The sequence below is a fragment of the Podarcis gaigeae genome (genome assembly GCF_964106915.1).
Source record: "Podarcis gaigeae genome assembly, chromosome: 3".
In the NCBI taxonomy this organism is placed as follows: Eukaryota; Metazoa; Chordata; class Lepidosauria; order Squamata; family Lacertidae; genus Podarcis; species Podarcis gaigeae.
This window is the reverse complement of record NC_139680.1, coordinates 101351442-101372437: the sequence shown is the minus strand read 5'-3', so window position 1 is coordinate 101372437 and position 20996 is coordinate 101351442. Positions and strand designations below refer to the sequence as shown.

The 20996-nt window shown below is 42.4% G+C and overlaps 2 long non-coding RNA genes across 4 annotated transcripts in view; one reads left to right on the top strand and one right to left on the bottom strand.

Moving 5' to 3' along the window:
- LOC310842166 overlaps positions 1–19621 on the bottom strand; it is a 48314-nt gene extending 28693 nt beyond the window's left edge. The window contains exons 1-2 of one of the 3 annotated variants that reach the window (XR_014562953.1): positions 19518–19621; positions 17280–17349 (exon numbers count right to left, since the gene is read on the bottom strand). This is a non-coding gene — a long non-coding RNA (uncharacterized lncRNA). Of the gene's footprint in view, positions 1–17279; positions 17353–18399; positions 18639–19517 lie in introns of those variants that run through there. The other 2 variants (XR_014562954.1, XR_014562955.1) reach the window with 2 other exon arrangements.
- LOC310842231 lies at positions 4214–19621 on the top strand. The gene is made up of 3 exons (XR_014563020.1): positions 4214–4664; positions 5399–5569; positions 19548–19621. It is a non-coding gene; the product is annotated as an uncharacterized lncRNA (long non-coding RNA).
- Positions 19622–20996: the final 1375 nt, after the last annotated feature.

Sequence of the window (20996 nt, the reverse complement as noted above, 5' to 3'; positions counted from 1 at the left end):
TTCTATGATTCAATGACCTTTCCTACCTCTTCCTTCCTCTGTATGTCCTCTCTCTCTTTCTCTCTATTGCCCCCCCCCCGGGGGGGTTGGAAGAGACCTTTCGGAACAGGATGGCCACATATTCTATTTTATTGGCTCCTTAATATGAGTCTTAATATGAGTTTTGGTAGTTCAGATCAGGATTGCTTTTGATCCTCTTGCAACTCATAATTTGTGCAGCTCGACTTTATGCCTCAGAAATAAATTGTGCCGAATTTTTAGTGGGGCTCACGCCACGGTTGTTGCAGCCTTAAGAACATTTTCATTGGAAAGGGCTACCTCATTCCCAGCAAGAAGCAAAATAAATAACAAGGCAAAAACCTCAGTCTGTGGTATGCAACAGGTTGATTGGTAGCCGCTGGAAAAACGGGAGGCGCTAGGATTAGCAGCAGAAACTAACAGCTGCTCTTAACAGAAGTGGTCTTTGTAGCAGCTTCCATTCTGTGAAACCTCACTTCCCCTGGAAGATCACCAGATCCCTAGCCGGAGCACATTTCAGAAGCAATAGGAGAGTTCTCTGATTGGGCAGGCGATTGGTGTGGAGCAAATAGGAGAGTTAGTTTCACGCAGCCAGATGATGCAGTGGCTGTGAACAGGAAAGGCCATGGTTCTAATCCCACCTGAGCCATGATTTCGCTTATTATCAACTTTGGGCTTATTTGCATGCAGAAGGTCCCATGTTCAATCATGTAATCTCTAGGTCAGGATGGGAAAAGCACCTGCTTCAGACTGTGGAGAGTAGTTGCTAGTCAGAGTCAACAACACTTAGCTAAATGGACCAATGATCTGGGCTCAGTATAAGGTAGTTTGATTACCACCTTGGCCTGAAAGACCTGCTCCCTGCCTTGCAGGCATCTTTCCACTTGGGTAGGAGGATGGAGCACTGACTGACTCCAGCTACGAAAGCTGAGGATGCTGAACAGACTTTTGGACTGGAATGTTGTTTGGGATTTTTGTTTTTGTTTTTTGCATCTTTATTTTAGATTTTTTTGCAATTTATGTAGAAATTGTTTAGTTTGGTTTGGTTTTATATTTTTTCATGTTTTGTTTCTTGTTTATGACTACTTTTGTTATGTTATGTGTTTTTTACATGTTGTAAGCTGCCTTGAGCATGGTTTGAACTGTGGAAAGGCAGCATTCAAATAAAATTATGTATGTATGTGTGTGTTGTTGTTGTTGTTGTTTAGTCGTTTAGTCATGTCCGACTCTTCGTGACCCCATGGACCAGAGCACACCAGGCACTCTTGTCTTCAACTGCGTCCCGCAGTTTGGTCAAACTCATGTTAATAGCTATGCCACTGAGGCATAGCTATGTTTGTACACCAAACATTTAAAAACAGAGCTAAAAACACATAGGCACTAAAAATTTAGTACCAAAGTATTAAAAAGGAGTACAAACAGTGCTAATTAGGAGTTCATCGTCTATTTATTGAACTGCAAAAGCCTGGATAGATAAAATGTTTTGAGTTGGTGCCTGAAAGAACTCGATAATGTGAGAGACAGATACGCCTTTGAGGGAAGCTTGTTCCAGAGCCAAAGGCCTACTGTGGAAATGGCCCTTCTGTGAATCATCATATTGCAGGACTTGCTCTTGGGTAGAGTCAAATAGGTTTTTTCAAGTAGATGTATTAATTCAATAACTAAATATTCTCCCACAAATCAGAGTTAAAAAGGAAATAACGGGGGGATTCAAGTGGCACCACTGTGCTGACGAAAGTATCAGTCAGCCGAATACCAAGCAAGGCAATTTTCAGCACTCCCCACCCTCCATAGCACCTCATCTCCCCAAAATCTGCTCTGGAGGGTTGAAGGACCCCTTGGAGCAGATTTGGGAGGACGTGGCAGGCTCCAGAGGGAAGAGGAATAGCTGGAAACTGTCTTCCTTCCTAGAATCATAGAATCATAGAGTTGGAAGGGACCACAAGGGCCATCGAGTCCAACCCCCGGCCAAGCAGGAAACACCATCAGAGCACTCCTGACATATGGTTGTCAAGCCTCTGCTTAAAGACCTCCAAAGAAGGAGACTACACCACACTCCTTGGCAGCAAATTCCACTGTCGAACAGCTCTTACTGTCAGGAAGTTCTTCCTAATGTTTAGGTGGAATCTTCTTTCTTGTAGCTTGGATCCATTGCTCCGTGTCCGCTTCTCTGGAGCAGCAGAAAACAACCTTTCTCCCTCCTCTATGTGACATCCTTTTATATATTTGAACATGGCTATCATATCACCCCTTAACCTCCTCTTCTCCAGGCTAAACATGCCCAGCTCCCTTAGCCGTTCCTCATAAGGCATCGTTTCCAGGCCTTTGACCATTCTGGTTGCCCCCCTCTGGACACGTTCCAGTTTGTCAGTGTCCTTCTTGAACTGTGGTGCCCAGAACTGGACACAGTACTCCAGGTGAGGTCTGACCAGAGCAGAATACAGTGGCACTATTACTTCCCTTGATCTAGATGCTATACTCCTATTGATGCAGCCCAGAATTGCATTGGCTTTTTTAGCTGCCGCGTCACACTGTTGGCTCATGTCAAGTTTGTGGTCAACCAAGACTCCTAGATCCTTTTCACATGTACTGCTCTCAAGCCAGGTGTCACCCATCTTGTATTTGTGCCTCTCATTTTTTTTTTGCCCAAGCGCAATACTTTACATTTCTCCCTTTTAAAATTCATCCTGTTGTAGACTGGCTGGACACAGAGGAAAAGTGGGAGGCACCAGCTGGGGAACCCCCATGGGAAGAAGACTCAGAGCCAGGGGACTGGTGGTGGGACTATGTCAAGTGGTCAGAAGGAGAAGCCTGGGAGGAGGAGGTGTCAGAAGCTGAAGAGGTAACAGGGCGTGGTGAGCAGGGAGAGTCTATGGCAGAGAGAAATCCCAAATCAGAAGCAGAGGCGGAAGCCGGAGAAGAGGGAGGCCAAGAGGCAGAGATGAGTCAGGTTGGTGACAAAGCCAGGGTGTCTCCCCCTCTGGCTGTGACCATCTCTCCTCCCCCTAGTCTCCCAGGACCAGAAGAGGGAGGGGCAGAGACAGGCATGTTGGGCATAGTAAGTCTCTCTGGATTCCAAGGGGCTTACTCCCAGGTAGACGGGTATAGGTTTACAGTGCACGTGTTTAAAAAGAAGACATGTGCCAATGATTGTGCAGTTTCAGTGCATGCTGAAAACCTGCCTGTTTACAGAGGCCTTTGATTTATGCAAAACAACAGGAATTTTCACTACGACGCCTCCACATCATTTGGCTTAAGATATATTTAGTTACTGCTTTCATACATTGCAATCCCTCATGGGGAAAAACAGTTCACATAGAAGGATGATGTATCCAATGCCCACGGAACCTCTAAACACAAACTTGGTCCTAGCGATGTGCCAAGATGTTTCCCAGACCATTTATCCTCAATGAATGAGAAAGTAAATTTAGTTAGAAAATTATCCAAGGGAATAATGAGTGGGATGTTGGCTTTTTGTTGCATTTGCCTTACTTCCCAGGTGACCAGTGTTTTCTCTTTCTTTCTTTCTTTCTTTCTTTCTTTCTTTCTTTCTTTCTTTCTTTGGCAATCACTCATAGCAGAGTAAGATTGTCTTCCATAAACACGGTTTTAACAATGAGTCTGCAAGTGAGTGTGGAGGCCAATTCTGGATCCACACATCCTTCCACAGTGGGGACATTGGTTTCTGGGCAGGAGTTGATCACTGTGTGGATTTGCCAAGCGTGCCTTCCTCTAAGCACATTTCTCCCTTGCGTCCTGAGTTCGAGTGTCTTCAAAGCCCATGACACCTTTGGTAAACGCTGTACTCCAATTGGAGCACTCGCAGGCCAGTGTTTCCCAATTGTTGGTGTTTATACTACATTTTTTAAAAAATTGCCTTGTCTTTAAACCTTTTTTGTTGACCACCAGCATTACACTTTCCAGCATTACACGGTGGTATCTCGGGTTAAGAACTTAATTCGTTCTGGAGGTTTGTTCTTAACCTGAAACTGTTCTTAATCTGAAGCACCACATTAGCTAATGGGGCCTCCCGCTGCCACCACACCGCTGCTGCGCGATTTCTGTTCTCAACCTGAAGCAAATTTCTTAACCTGAGGTACTATTTCTGGGTTAGCGGAGTCTGTAACCTGAAGTGTCTGAACCTGAGGTACCACTGTAGTTGCTTTGGAAGACATCCGAACAACATGACCAGTCCAACAAAGTTGATGTTGAAGAATCATTGCTTCAGCACTGGTGATCTTTGCTTCTTCCAGTATTAGTGTTATTGGTATTAGTTCACCTGTATTCCCAAGTGACATGTAAAAATTTCTGGAGACACTGTTGATGGAATCTTTCGAGGAGTTGGAGATGGCGTTTATAAGTGGTCCATGTTTCACAAGCATACAGTAAGGTTGGTAGTACAATAGCTTTGTAAACAAGCATTTTGGTTTGTCTAACCTTATGTGAGTGCATTCTACCCATCCGCACTCTTGCAGTCTGCACCCTTCAGCCTTCCAACATGCACTCACAGGAAAGCGCAGCGAACATGGACATCATGGAGTTTTTAGGAAGTGTGGGCTGGGAAGATTGCAGAGTGCCAAGAAATAATTGCACAATGAAAGAGGCTGTTCACTTACTCACACCCGCTTGGCCACGTCATGTGTAAGGCAAGTGTAAACTGCAAATTTTGTGAATTTCTCAAGCCTCCTGAGAAAGAGGCAGAGACAAGAGGAATCCAGCCTCTTTCACATGGGACAAAAAATCATCTGGAAATCTGAAGGCAAGATTCGTCATAGCACTAATTGGTAGCATTAAATTCTTATCTCCTTTGGGTGTGCATGTGTGGCTTCAGGTATCCCTACTGCCACACTCTTGCCGAGAGAGAGAGAGAGAGAGAGAGAGAGAGAGAGAGAATGTGTGTGTGTGTGTGTGTGTGTGTGTGAGAGAGAGAGAGAGAGAGAGAGAGAGAGAGAGAGGTGATCAGTATTATCAGAGCTGATCCTTGAATGCAGCAGCTTATACACAGTCCACTGCTTCTCAAGAGGAACTCTGAATTGGGGCCAGTGGTTTGGTCTGTGCCCCCACCCTGCCCCCTCTTCCTTTTTTTCCTTCTTTTTTTTTTTTGTAGACTTATGTTTTGCAACATGCTGTGAATTCTGGCCTATTGATTAATGGGTCTTTCAACAAAAAGCAACCTTAATCTTTCCTTAATTGCCTTAATGGCTGTACAGCCTCGCTTTTATTCTTTCTTCCCACAATGTTGTTGCAAATGCTTTTGTGTCTTAACTTGGTGCCCAAACTAAGAACTTAGAAGAGACTGGCTCCTGTCTATTTCTCTCTGTGCGTGTCTCTTTCTGTGTCCTTATAATTCCCATTCCCAAATGCCTTTTCATTTCCTTAGCTGATGGATGGCCCCTTGCTCGATGGCAGATTTTCCAAACTCCGCATAAATAAGCCAACACTTAACACAGCAAACAGTACGTCATGAAGAAAGGGCTCCTTTCTGATTGTTTTCAGTTCTGCAGTCTGGATTCAGAGATCACGCAGGCAACTCCATAGGCACATGCTATATGTAAGTATTTTGTCACTCAGACATCAATAACGTTCAAATCCACACTGAGAATTTCCATTACGGCTATAATCATTCTCCTGCTAAAGACTGCATATGATTTGTGCATTTGAAGACCAACCTCAGAAATAAATACTGTAGATTTCGAACAAATTCTAAGAATTTACGGTACCCATTCCATGGTACTATTCAATAATATCCAACAACATCACAGTAGGCCCCTTGAACTCAATGCACCAAAGTCCATTGGTTTCAATGGATCTGCTTTGGGTCTGATCAACATTGGATACCCCACACGGACTATTAATATGTGCCTGCCCCATGCCTTTAATAGACATACCTCCCAACATTCCTCAGATGAAAATAGGGGCATTTCTTACTCCCCGCCAACTGACCTTCATTGGCCCCCCCATTTTTATGCCCCCCCGAGTATTTCCACCACCACTACCCCAATGGGGCACAGTACACACACCCTCCAGGCAGACGTCAGGCAGGCACCCCAGTGCTGGCAGGGGTCTCTCCCAACCCCACCTTACAGTGCCAGGGACTGAAGCTGGGACCACTGAGCTATAGCCCCTCCCCAATGATTTCAAAGGATCTGCACTGATTATGACTAGGTTTTTCTTCAACCCAGTGTATTATTATTATTATTATTATTATTATTATTATTATTATTATACCCCGCCATCTGGCTGGGTTTCCCCAGCCACTCTGGGCAGCTTTCAACAAAATATTAAACTAGAGTAGTCCATCAAACATTAAAAGCTTCCCTAAACAGGGCTGCCTTCAGATGTCTTCTAAAAGCGTGTTAGTTGTTGTTCTCTTTGACATCTAGTGGGAGGGCATTCCACAGGGTGGGTGCCACTACCAAGAAGGCCTTCTGCCTGGTTCCCTGTAACTTGGCATCTCACAATGAGGGAACTGCCAGAAGGTCCTCGGCACTGGACCTCTGTGTCAGGGCTGAACGAAAGGGGTGGAGATGCTCCTTCAGGTATACTGGGCCGAGGCCGTTTAGGGCTTTAAAGGTCAGCACCAACACTTTGAATTGTGCTCGGAAACGTACTGGGAACCAATGTAGGTCTTTCAAGACCAGTGTTATGTGGTCTCGGTGGTCGCTTCCAGTCACCAGTCTAGCTGCCACATTCTGGATTTTTGTAGTTTCTGGGTCACCTTCAAAGGTAGCCCCAATAGAGCGCGTTGCAGTAGTCCAAGCGAGAGATAACCATAGCATGCACCACTCTGGCGAGACAGTCCATGGGCAGATAGGGTCTCAGCCTGCGTACCAGATGGAGCTGGTAAACAGCTGCCCTGGACACAGAATTGACCTGAACATTCACTCTTCTCTTTTCCAGGCTAAGCATACCTGGTTCCTCCAGCTTTCCTCTCATGGGACTTTCCCCCCACTGACCACCTTCATTGTACTCCTCTGAAACTGTTCCAGTTTGTCCAGATCAAGGAACCTTTTTTGGCCTGATGGGCCAGATTGCTATCTGTCCTCACCCTCCATAGGCTGGTGCTGACAGGTGGGCTGGACAACTCTCTTGTCAATCACCAGGCATCGTTATGTCAGATGACTGACAGGCGGTTTGTCCCACCCAGGTGTCCCTTGCGCAGCACTTCCCAAGGACTCAATAGCCAGTTGGCTGCCAGGCACTTGGGAACGATAGCGCATGGGGTTTTGCCGCCCTTTGCTTGGCAAAGCACCAAACATAGGGCTGGCAAAGCTGCTCTCTGCATGGATCGACTCTGTGATTGAGTGCATCACACATGACATCACATAAGACGTCCGGTATAGGGTAGGTGGGTGTGGTTTGGGGGAAAGGCCAAATTGGGATCTGTGTCAGGCCAGAGGTTCCCCACGCGCAGTTTACAAGCTTTGCACAGAAGAATTCAAACTGCAAGATCCAGAATTGGACACTGTACTTCAGATGATATATCACTAGTGCAGAACAAAGTTCCATTAATTCTGCATCTATTGATGCAGCCTACAATTTTGCCCATCCTTTTTGCAGTCATACCACACAGCTGACTCGTGTTCTGATCACCTACAATTCCATAGCACAAGGTGGTCCAATGCAACCCTCAAGGCATTTTGGGCAGCCCTTGGCAACATTTGAGGGGCTCCTCTCCGCAGGCCTCAAACTGCTTTCCCAGAGCTGGGTAAGCAAGGTGCTAGATTCTTCCCACTTCCTCCCCTAAGTCTAGTTAGCACCTTCCCAGCTTTGGGAAGGAGCTGGGAGGGCTCTAGGATCCTGACAGAGCCAGAGGCAAAGTGGATGGAGCAATGAATGTTAATTTTACCTTTGTATAGTAGGCTGGGGTCTGGAAAGTCAGGGGGCAGCCTGGGGACCAAACAGAGTGCCAAATGAGGAGGAGTTTCCCCACCCTGAATCTATGACTAAGCTGCATTCATTTCACTGAAAAACACTTATGATACAGGATCTGCTGCATCCATTCAATACAGCAGAGATGACCAATGTCTCACTGTACATTCGTGTACACTGTATACTGTACATACTATTTACCAGATTGCCTAAGAACATTGCTAACCTGTAAACTTTACCTGTAAACAAGGCACGGCCTTGTTTGGCAACTGCATCTGACACACCTTCAGGTGCCAAATGAAAACATACCTCTGCCTTTGCAGGAGTCTGATGGCATTGATGGGACTCTCTGTCAAAGTTTTATGACAGTCCAGAGTTACAGATGATAACTTCATTTGTTATATTTTACCTGCTTTCATCATTTGAGTGTGATGGCACCACTTTATTTTTCTACGCTGTAATCTGCCCTGTTTTAGCAATCTGAGTAATGAATAAAACAATAAAATTAATTTGCTGGCATGTACTACATTTCAAAATCTTGACTATTTTTGTTAAGAGCAGGGAATGACGAATATGCCTGTTTCTAATTTTTCCAGTCTTGAATTCAGTTCTCAACATTTCCGCAGGAATTTGTGAATTTTGGTTAAATTGCAAATACAAATTTATAAACATTTTCGTGCACATTCCCCCTAATGAACACACTTTTCATGCAGTTTTGGCTAAGGCACACATTTTTGAAAAGCAATTTTCCCTTACTGCGATGCATTTTGTGAGTTATTTTCACTAACCTATGCATTTATTTGCACACTTTACCCTAGTACGGGCATGTCTGCACACCTTATTTGGCTGGAGAACTGAACAGCAAATCTATTAAAAGTACAATTTTTGAAGGGTGGCCTCTATTTTATTTCAATATTGTTCAGAAAGTTTTAATTAAATGCGAACTGAACAGAAATTCAGTGGTAGGTGGTGGGGAGATCACTAATAAATTGATGGGAGATAGATAGATGATACACAGACAGACAGACAGACAGACAGACAGATGAATGCAGCATTATTCATGTGTTTAGTTGCTATAATTCTAGTGGTCAGTCCTACAGAAAACCTGGGCTCAGTAGGGCTATCTGAAGACAATATTTCTAGTGCAGGAGGTTTTTTTAATCATTGCGGAAATTGTTAAGCCTAGGGAATTAATTGGATATTGATTACAAATGATGGTTTCTTCTTTCCTGTACAAGTCTATGAATTATCTCCCGGAGGGTTCACACATTTATAGCACAATTTTATTTTATTTTTATTAAAGATTTTCTTGGTTTACAAAAGTATGTGCAATGTCTCTCTCTTTTTTTCAAGTAACATTTTTTACAGATCAGTTTCATTTGTTGAGACATTAGGAAGAAAAGGGGGAAAGAGGTAGAGGGGGAAAGGTGAGTGGGGGTGGGGTGGCGATATTTCTATTTTACTTCATATATGTGGGGTTTTGTGTCAGCGTTGCTTGTGCAGGTTCTCTGCTGTTCACTTGTGTTCCTTTGGTGGTGAGAGAGGTTGGGGTTGGCCTAGGGTGTGGTTGTTTATTTGTGATTGGTTGTGGTGATCTTTGTTTACATGTGTGAGTGGGGTGGGTGGGTGTTTTGGATCAGGTTAGCCATCTTGATTTGTATGTTGTTGGTGGATTTTTGTCATTGTCTTGTTGGGCTGTGTGTGTGATAAAGGGGAGCCATACCGGGGTGAAGGCATCTTCTTCTATTTGTCCCCGTGTCAGTTTTAGTTTATTAGTTAATTTTTCTAGTAAGGCTGTTTCCCATACTATTTGGTACCATTGGTCCATGCTTACTCCTGACTGGTCTCTCCAGTGTCTGGTTATGATGTTTCTGGCTGCTGAAAGTAGGTGGGTTATGAGTTCTTTGTGGGCATTATTGTCTTGGAAGATGTTTAGTAGGGTCAATTCTGGGGTGAATGCTAATACATGCTTAGTTATTTTACATAGTTTTCTGGGTTTTAAGGAACCACCTGTAGGTGAGTTTCAGAGTGAATTCTTTTCTTTTCGTTGATATGGATTTAAAGGGGGGGGGGGGTTTAGACCACATTCTGGTCCATTGAGTGGGGTTAATCTCATAGCCTATGTCATCCTCCCATTGGTTTTTGATTGTGTCTAGGAGGTTCGTGGGATTTTGGAGTAGTATTTTGTATACTGCAGATACCATCCCTTTACCGTGTCCCTTTGTTGTTAGGAGAAGGTTTTCGAAGGTTGTCAGGGGCCTAGTTACTGCTGATTTTACTGCTGGATTGTTTAAGAGGGCATGTAATTGGTGTTGTGCTAACCAAGGCATTTGGGTATCTTATAGTCTTATAGTTTGTCCTGTATTTCTTGTGTTGACAAAGGTTTGTTATTTTTATAGAAGTCTATTAGGCGATAGAAGCCTTTGGTTTGCCAGGTTTTTATCTGGAGGTTTTGTGCTGCATGGTGGAATAATGGGTGGTACACATGGGGAATTATTGGGGATGGGGTTGGGGATAGTTTGCCTATTTCTGTTTTCCATGTTTTGAGCATGGTCTGTGTGTACCTGTTAAATGTTGTGGGAATTTTCCTTAGTTAGTTTGGTAGGAGTGGGTATGCTGTGGTGTAGGTATTTTCAATTGTGTTCCTCTCTAAGTGTATCCATGGTTTTGTCTCATCTTCTAGTATATATGGGATTATATGGCGTATTTGGTTGGCAATGTAATATGCTTCTATGTTGGGGATTCCCCATCCTCCTTCTGAGGTGGGGAGGTGCAGGTATTTGGGGCTTATTCTTGGTTTTTATGTGAAAAGATAAAAGAGTGTGGTTTTCTCTGCCATCTGCGGAGTTGGGTTGGGGGAATCCAGATTGGGAGGGTTTGGAATAGGTAGGTTAATTTTGGGAGGGTGATCATTTTGATCATGGCTATTTTGCCTGAAAGAGTGGAATTCATGTTGTTCCATCTCTTTAAGTCTTTGTTCATTTGTTGTCACAGGGGCTTGTAGTTGTGGAGGTACAATTTATTGAGGTTTCTGGTTATTTGTACCCCTAGGTATCTGAACTTGGTGTGGCAAAGTTTTATTTTGGTGACATTAGTGAGTTCTTTTTGGGTGTGAGGAGGGGTGTTGAAGCACATAGCTTCTGACTTTGCAAAGTTTACCTGTGGGCCCAACTTTGTGTTGTTTAACGAACCAATGGGTTGCACTGACCTAGCGTGTTGTGGGTGGGGGACTAGTGGGATTAGGATTAGATTTGGGTTAAAGAGTTGGGGGTAAATTATAGAGAGTATCCTATATGTAGTCATATAGGTGTTTTTGGGGTTTTGGGGGCCTTCTGGTGTTTAGTCGGTTGGTTCTAAGTCTCAGCTGGTGTGGAGGGCCTGGTTCAGGGGCAGGCCGTCCTCCCTGTCGTTTGCAATAGGGGGTGGTCAGTGAGACGGTGTTAAGCGTCTTTGTGACGCCAACGTTGGGTATGTTGGTAGCCATGTGTTGTGCTCTGTTGGTTGTTACAATGAGGCAGAAGGGGAAGCCCCATCGGTACTTGATCCCTGCTTGTTGGAGATGCTGGGTGCATGGGCGTAGGCTTTTCCTCCGATTTAGGGTGTCCTGAGATAAATCCTGTAAGGCCAATATTGGGTTGTCTCCATATCGAAGGTTGGTTGAGTTTCTGAGGTTGTTCCATACCTTTCTTTTTGTAGGGTGTGAAGCACACAATTATTATTATTATTATTATTATTACAATGATGTCTCTTGGGGGGGGGGGGGTTCGGCATAGGTTTTAGGGCTCTGTGAGCCCTCCCCAGGTCATCTACCTTGAGTGCCAGGTTTGGGATAGTATTTTTCAGCCAGCGAACAATTAGGTTTGCTGGGGTTTTCTCCTCCACTTTTTCAGGAAAGTTGCAGAAGTGGATGTTGCAGCATCTACCGCAATCTTTGAGGTCTGCTTGTTTGATTTTCATTTCTGTGTTTTCCGTTTCTATTCTTTCCAGGTGGCTTTCTAGTTCAGCCAACTTATTATTCACACGTGTGTTTTTCTCTCGGTACTCCTCTATTATTCTTTCTTGTATTTGGTTCTTGTTTTCTAGAGTTTCCACTTTGGAGGTCAGGTCACTAAACACCTTCAGTAGTTCTGTTAGTCTTGTTTTCACTTCCTTCAGTTCTTGTTTTGTTCTTGTGTCATTCTCATCTTGGTGGGGTGTGTGTGTTGTGTTCTCAGTGATGTTTGCCATCTCCCTGGTTGGTGTCAATGCAGTCTCACTGATGTTTTTGGTTTAAGGACTGCTTGATGTCCTCTTGGGGAGGAGGGTGTTGTGATTTGGAGTGGTGGCGGTGGTGGTTCCTGGATGTTGCTGAGCTGCACAGGCGTTGTTGACTGGTGGCTTTTACAGAGCGTCTGGATTAGGCAGTCATTTGTGTCCCATCTGGGTTGTGTCTTGAGGGCTTCTCTGGGGTTCCCGCAGTCTCCTCAGTGGTGCGTACTCTCCTCTTCTTTCCCATCAGCGGCAGCGATGGCAGCAGCAACAGTAAGGTTGGGACTCCTTTTTCTTTCTCTCTTTCTCTTTCCCCCTTTCCTTCCCCCTCTTCGCATTAGCTCCGTGGTCCTCCTGGTCCTGGAGCTCCTCTGGGTTGTTGGGTGAGTGCCCAGCTTGATCAAGGTAATGGGGAGGGGGGGGGTTCGGCTCCTCTGATAGACGCACCGGGCGCCCCCGATTCTTCTCTCCTATCGGCGCAGGCGGCAGCAGTCCTAGCAGCCCAGGAGCCAGCCAGCCAGAGCCGTTTACTCTGGCTCGGTTCAGGAGCTGTTTTCTGCTGTGGCGGCCACCATGGTGCCTCACCTTTATGGCACAATTAAGGTATAATTCTGAAATTTCTGAATGGACTGGACTGCCATAAAGAGGAAGGGTGGTGTGTGACGAGAGATAGCATACATTTTTTGAATACTTACGGCAGCCTGGACCAACCTGGTGCCTTCCATGTGTATCTGCAGGCCACCTTGAAACTATTTGTGTTGTAGAGCGGCACTCTTTTTTAAAAAAATAAAACATTTTGGACTACAGCTCGCAACAGTCCCAATCAGCACCTATTGACAGGGGCTGATGGGAGTTGTAGTTCAAAACGTATGGAGGGCACCAGGTTGGCCAAGGTTGACTTATGGTGTCAATTTCCTTTCTGTGTGATTATTTTCAAATACATCAAATATATTTGGTCCACATGCACACATAGACATGCACACACATAATGATTTAATGCTGGGATGTGAAACCTAGATGTTAGTACGTCCATGGTTCAGAAATAGTTAGGGCTGCCAACAATGCTTGGAAGGCCACAAGTTCCTCAGTCCTGGCCTAAAGGAACAGTACTTTTGGGCTGCATTTGGGTTTATGCTAGGGTTGCCATATTCCCAAAAGTGAAAAACATCTCCTCCCAAAAGCAAAGTTTTTGGCCTTTTTAAAATTTTAATTTATTATTATTATTATCTCCCCCTTTGCCACATGTCTGCGTTTCCCCAGACATTTATTTCCTTCCGATTTGCCGAAAATCTGCCTAGATGCCATTTTCCGCCCAAATTCCCTGACGTGTCCAGGAAAACCCGGACATATGGCAGCCCTTAACTTATGCACATTTCCCTGGGAGTAGACACGTCTTCTAATTCTGGCATGCATAGAATTACACTGTTGTTTTTTCAACATATAATCTGCCTCCTCTCTCTCTGTTTTGTGATATATTTGGTGCTTCACGTCCCCATCCTTCTTGAAGCACCAGACTGGCTGTCAAAACGTAAGATTTATTGAGTCCAAGTTGTAAGATTGGTCACAAGTTGTGAGAACCTAATTTATGGCACCCGAATACTTACTGAGACACGGGTTGCTAAATTGCAACCCATAAGCCCTGTTGGATCAAATCAAAGGCCTATCTAATCCAGCATTCTATTCCCATGGCACTCTCCACACAGATGATTCCTAGCAGCTGTTATCACTTCCTATAGCACTGGAAGTAATATTTAGCCATCATGACTAGTAGCTATTGATCACTTTATGCTCCATGAACTTGTTTTTCCCCTCCTATTACAGCCATCCTTATAGGTGGTTATTGCTACATTTTATTGGTAGCAAATCCCATAGTTTCACTATGGGGTGAGTTAAGAAGTACTTCCTTCTGCCTGTCCCAAATCTCTCCCCATTCACTTTCTGTGGCTGAACCCAGGTTCCAGTGTTGTGAGAAAGAAAGGTGGGAAGAAACACTTCTGTATATCCACTTCCTTCACACAATACTCAGATTTTTGCAGCTCTATCATGTCTCCCCCTTGCCTGCCATTTTTCTAGACTGAAAAAACCCAGACCCAAAGAACCATCCTGTCTCTCTAACAACCTCGTAGCCATGCAAGTTGCAACATGACTTTTCTACCACTCATCTTCCACACCTGTGAGCTAGAGCCACCAGGAATCCAATTTCACCTTATACTAGATCAAGGTGGGTGTTGACAGTGATAAAGCTGAGACCACTGATGTACCCAGAAAGACAGATTGCATGCACTAGTGTGATGCTGGTGAAAAAAGCAACCTCCATATTCTCCCTCTCTATTCTGCCATACATCTCCATGACACAGCTTCACCATCATGTGAGTTTCCTCATCCACATTGGTTGGGCAGGGAAATAGACAACGTAAAGCCATCAGATACTATGCATTGACTACATTTTTGGAGGTGACGTCAACACGAAGGGGCCATTTTTAGCAGTAATGTTTAGGTCTAATTTAGGGATGGGGGAATTTATGACTGCCAGATGTTATTGGACTACAACGCCTGTTATCCCTAACCATTGGCCATGCTTCATGAGGCTGATGGGAGTTGGAGTCCAACAGCACATGAGGATCAACAGTTTCCCATTCCTGGTCTAACCTATGACATCTTTCAGAGCTGCGGGGATGTTGAACAGATAGACAGATCCCTGTTGTGACTTCCCAGGTCAAGGGAAGGGATCAAGGGAAGGGATCTTTTGAAGCTGGCATGTAAAAAAAACAACAACAATAATTCTTAGGTGTGGCACAACACCAAACCACAAAGACATCACAGTTATCTTGCTCACGATGGAAATGCCTTATTTACTTATGGAAAAGCAAATATATCTATTTTCTTTTTTCAAATATTCAAGACCATGCCAGCATGCCATGACTTATGATAAGTGCATATGTTTTTCATGGATCAAGGCCTAATAATCTATCCAGGGCCTTCAAATTAGGGACTGGAAATATAGTGTACATTGCAAAGTTTTTGTACATATTCTTAGCAAAGACTTTAATTAAATAAATAAATAAATAAATACACACTGATTTGCAGAAATTTGTTTAAGCATAAAAAACCTTTTTTAAAAAAAGGGGTGGGGGGGGGGGGAAGTATCTTGGATATTTATTTTGCCGGCCACAATATGCATCTTAAAACTACCCTTCCAAGTAAATTTGCTAATCAGGCTATTAAGGGAAAGAAGCATATCTTGAAATATTAAAATTGTGTCTGGCAATGACACATTTTTTGCTATTAAAACATGTATAATGACTCTTAGATTGAGCTTGCCAGATATGTTTAATACATAACTTAAATTGCTAATCCTCAGAATAGGAGCAGAAGAAATTCAGAACTGCAGAGGGCAGGAGAAAAAATGCAGCACAGCAGAATTTGTAAGCACATTTTCCAATTTTATTTACCTGGAAAGTGCATTTTAGTTTTGCATGCTACACTTCATACACTTTCTTCAGATTCGTGGTCCACCTCTTTAATGAGAGTATTTTCCACACACACACACAAATATATACATATATGCAAAGCGGTGATAATTTAGCATTTTAAAAGTTTTTCCCAGCCATTCAGTTATATACCCCAAACCAAATATCCACTGCAAATACACCCTCCTAGTGACTGCATTTGAATTAATTGTATACTTAGAAGAAATCAGAAATGGGCACTTCTTTTCTCTGCACACTTACTTGGAAGTAAGTGTCATAGACAAAGTGGTTTTTCCTTCTAGGACTGGTCTGTAAGTTTGATATATTTTCCCAAGGGAACAATTTTTTTAAAAATTGTTTCAGACTGAATTCCATCAATTGTAAAAAAGAAACCTTATAGTTTTTGAGCAAATAAAATTAATGTTTTTATGTTAACAACATTGACAGGGGGAAAATGGGTGTTACTTTTAAAAACCCAGCCTAAAGTTTGTTAGGAAATAACAATTTATTAAGAATTATGATATTGTTAAAAAGTCTAATACAATTATGTAAGAGTATTTGAAATGGCTACTTTTAGGCATTTCTAAAACACTACCTTGGTTGTGATCCTAAATTCAGTTGAAATTAATGGAATCTTACTTCCAGGTACATATTTTTTAAGAATGGGATGTTTGTCAAAAATTATCCATTTTAGCTACACCAGCACATATTTCTAAAATTATATGGGGTGAGATTCTCTGAATCTGTAAATATTGTGTTGTCCATGGGCATATGTCTACCCATTCAATGTCATTTTTTACATCTGCTTGAATAGAAATATTAAAATATAGGTAGCATCACAGGGCTGAGCTTATACTTGGAATTACATCTAAGCAGTAATAGCCTATATTTATATATCAGCTAGGTGAATAACTGATAGCAACATCTTCAACATTCTGATACATTTGGAAATATATTTTTCCTCTTTTTCTGGGTAAATTAATACTGGATAAAAAGCACACACTTCAAGGTAAACAATATTCTCTTTCTTGAATAAATATATATTTGTGTAATAAGAGTTCCTTTATTGCAAATTCTCTCTCATCAGATTATGCTTTTTTTACAAGTTGCAAATACAGTGTACTGTATTGTGATACTTCCACTTGTAGTGTTCTTTACTGCAAACTTGTGATTAGTATTTGGTGTGTTACATTTTGGTGGTCTTAGTAATTTATTTGACTGCAGTTGTTAGTAAAAGGTGCATCTCCATGTTGTTTGTTTTTTTAATGAAACAAAATACAAACACAAACCTTTGACAATAACTGATATTTAATGCTTCTGAGCACTGCTGTACATTTTAAAATAGAACAGATCGGTTAAATAGTTAAAGCATGAAAGAAAGTGCTAGCAATATGGACAGATATGAAATGTTAATAACTCAATAAAGAGACTCACACCATTCTACGGGCATGTTTTCAAATACACCAAATTATCATTTGGAGAGCTCACCTTTTGCTAAAAGGAGTGGAAAGCTGCATAAAACATGGGGCATCTGAAATATCTCTGAATGCAAATGCTAAATTGGTTTTAAACGGATGTATGTTTTAACTCGGCTGCACCATTTCAAATAATTCTTTATGTAGCAAAACAGAATCCATTATTCACACATGAAAAAGAGAGTGTTAAGCCTACCTTTTAAAAAATTGACTGGTAGGGTTGCAAGTCGCTGCTGCAGTTCTCTTATGCAAAGACATCAGCTTCTCTGCTTGTTTGTTGCCAAAGGGGGGGGGGGAAGGATGGGGAGGGGGGAAAGAGAATAATTATTTTGTGTCTGAGCAAAAAGAAGAAGAAGAAAAACCACTCTTTGATAACAGCAGATTCTCCTGTGCATTAGCAAGGCTGTTGTTCCCCACTTCCTGAAGATTATCCACCTTTTTTTCCTAAGGCATCTTGCTCAAGAGAAATAAATGGGGAGAAAACCCAGGACAGATCAACTTGCAACCCAAAGTCAATGGAACACTTTTGACTGATGTCTGCTGAGCAGAATTAGACCCCCAATCCAAGATAAATATTTCAATATTCTGCCCAAGACAGAATGAGAGACAATGAAGCACTTATCCAAAACAGACCTGGCTTCGAAACAGAGGCAGAATGCCTGAATCAGGAAGCCTTGCTATAGAAAAGTCTGCCTTTTAAAAGCTTCTCACACGCGCTAAAAATTGAATGAGAGAACGGCAGATAGATATGTGGACATTAGTGTTCCAAGCAGGCTATGCCACTGTCTCAAGACAGACGTTTCTTTCTATCAAGGGCGATGCAGCATCACAATATGGGTGCAATTGCAGAAAAGTAGCCCATCAGCTTTAAACTGCACTCTCTTCTCAGGTACAAAACTGAACAATAGTTTAAAAATTGACCTCTGCAAAACAATTGTGTGCAAAAGGTCATTTATCTAAACCACTGCTTCGCAAAATGATGAAATTAGATACTCTCTCAGTTCTGCATCCATGATGCGCTCCCTCTCTCTCTCTATCCAGAAATGAAACATGTAGCACAATCAATTCTCTGCATGTTTACAAAAAAAAGCAAGTTCCGCTGTATCCGTGGGGTTTACTTTGTGTTAAGTGTTTTTAGGATTACAACCTAAAGCTCTCAAAATGTAATGATAATGACTTACTTGTCTTATTTGAAAACGAGCATTAAAATTAACTTTACAGCCTAATTGCACATTAAATATCACACTGACATCATCACATGCAAGTGATCTATAGCCTCAGAATCAAACACAACTCTGTGTTTCAATGAGACTTACTTTTTAAAAGCATGCTTTGAGACTTTGCTGTCAGTTCCTTCCATTTGGATGAGTTTAGGCACAGATTTTACTTTTATCTCCTGGGTATGGATCATATAGGCAGCATGAACATTACAGCAGCATTGCAGCTACAGAGCGTGATCACTTTCCTTTCTGAAATTAATTTTTAAAGAAAATTTCACTTGCTATGAGCCTTGTGGAGAAGAACAGAACAATTTAACAACCTTCCTCTTAACAAGCTGCAGTCTTCTGAGGTAAAACAAAACAAAACAAAGCCCCACATGGAATAAATGTTAATAATCTGGGTTCATTTGCAGCAAGAACCATGGATTTTCAAAACAACTTTTAATGAGAGATAAGAGAGCAAAGGAAGTGTCACCGTCAAAATCTGTGATAAAACCATGTGGGGGAAATGATAGATACTGACAGAGAGACAGACAGACAAATACACTGAAAGACATATAGACACAAATAGACAGATAGATAACCCATCTGTGCAAATGGGTCTGTTTCCTAATTGTCTTCAACAACACTATTAATTATTTAAGCAACTATGTGATGCTTTTACAGAGTTTTTACACGCCAAATAAATAATAGGCAGGTCTCTTCCCACAAGGCGCTTACAATCTAAATTAGGCTATGGGAAAGGCAACAGAGGTGGAAAAGAATGATGGGTGGATGGATGTGTTCCTGAACAAATGCAGATGTGTTGCATTTGGAAGCAAGGACAAACTTGCTTTATTTCTCAACGAGAATGTGAAAGTGGATGGCATGTAGACCACTATCTGCCAAGGTACAAGTGCCTATCTATATCTGTATCTATATCTGTTTTAAATGCCTACTTATTTGGCTCATGTGTTTATTCTGTTGCTTGTTTTGTAAACCTCTTTGAGGCCCTTTATAGTGAAAAGGGGCCTATAGAAAAAAAGAGGGAGCTAAATAAATATATATAAACATATAAATATAGAAATAAAGCCTTTCTCTATATATATCTCTACACATGGATTCAGAAAAAGGTATCTTCCCATGTCAAGCAAGCAATATGCAAATAGGTTGGGGCCATCTTGACCCGCAGCTTACACCTGTACCAACAACCACGCTGGCGCAATTTCTCTTACCTTAATGAACTTACATCTTTAATTTCACAGCTTGGCCCCTTTTGCGCTTGGCCTGCTAAACAAAGACGTCGAACTGTTTCCAGTCCGTAGGCGCCACCCTCCCCTCCAAACAGCTGTGGAAACTTTAAACCATGACAAGGATTTTTGCCCCTTGTGAAACTGTCAAAAGCAATAAATATTTTTCTTTTCCCCCCCATCATTAGACACTCTTAAGAATGCCTCCTCCATTGTCCACTGTAATTCCCAGCGCTCACTGGGCAGAAGCTTTATTGTCTAAAACGAATCTTGAAGTGTGAACAATACCGGTGGTGGGGCGGGTTTGATGGTAGAAGGACCTACACTTTTTTTTCCCCTCTCCCTCTCCCTCTCTCTCAATCTCTCTCTCTTTTTTTCTGTAGAGGGTGTAACCGTTAGGAATGTGGTGCTTCTCCATAGACAGCTTTGCCAAAAGAGCACTTGTGTTTTTTAACACTGGTCTTTCAGAAAGACGCTCAAGTTAAAGCATTGTGCCCCACTGTAAATAGATGCACTCACTAGAATAGGCCTTCTTCACTCCTAATTAGGGAAGTAACTCTAGAAAGACAGAATGTCACTTGCAAGACTGGAGTCTTTGTTGGGTTTGTGTGCGTCCCCACTATGTGAGGTAATTGGAGTTGTACCTTTTAGAAAGCTGCTAATTTCGCATAGGAAGTGCTAACAAGACCTTTGTGTAGCCTGTTTTCCTTCTTCCTTTTTAAGGAAGTTACAGACCTTGAGTACTGGGGGGGATTGGCTGGGCCAAGGCCCGGCGAAGGAAGCCGCAGTAATGAACCACTTCAGCTTGCAGTTAGGAAAAGGAGGCCTAATTTTCAGGCCTGAGAATACTGGGCTTGACAAAAGGTTCTGTTTAAGCTTATTATACGGGACATTCTTACGGCCTATACAGCTTCCCTTTGCAATGACCCTCTCAAAATAAGTGCATCAAGTTTGTGCAAATAGAAACATGCAACTTTCCAGGTTTACGGTATAGTTTTCTTTACAAAGCCATTTGTAATATAATGCAAGCTGCAATTAGCATGGACCGGAGCAACAAGATCCAGCCAGGAAAGTTCCTTTAACAAAAGGCAGAGAACTGGAGGAATTAAGTAACAGTTAAATATTAGCTGGCCTGTCAAACCATATGCCACTATATATAACAAAATTAAATCATTTCACATCTTCAGATTAGGCAGAAGTTCACGATTTATTAATTCTGCCAATTTTAAATTATTCAAGCAGGGCGGGGGGCACCTGGTTTTAAAACAAACAAACACCCCACCTTGCTTTCGGCTTTTATAGCTGCCGATGTCATCAAAATGCCGACTGGAACTACATGTAAAACATCCAGATGCAATAAAATGAATTACTACTTGCAGGGATGAAAAATAGTTTAACCAAAGATTTTTTTCCCTCCCCATGCTTGAAATATAGAAGTTATAAAAAGAACCAAGTGCAAAGAAT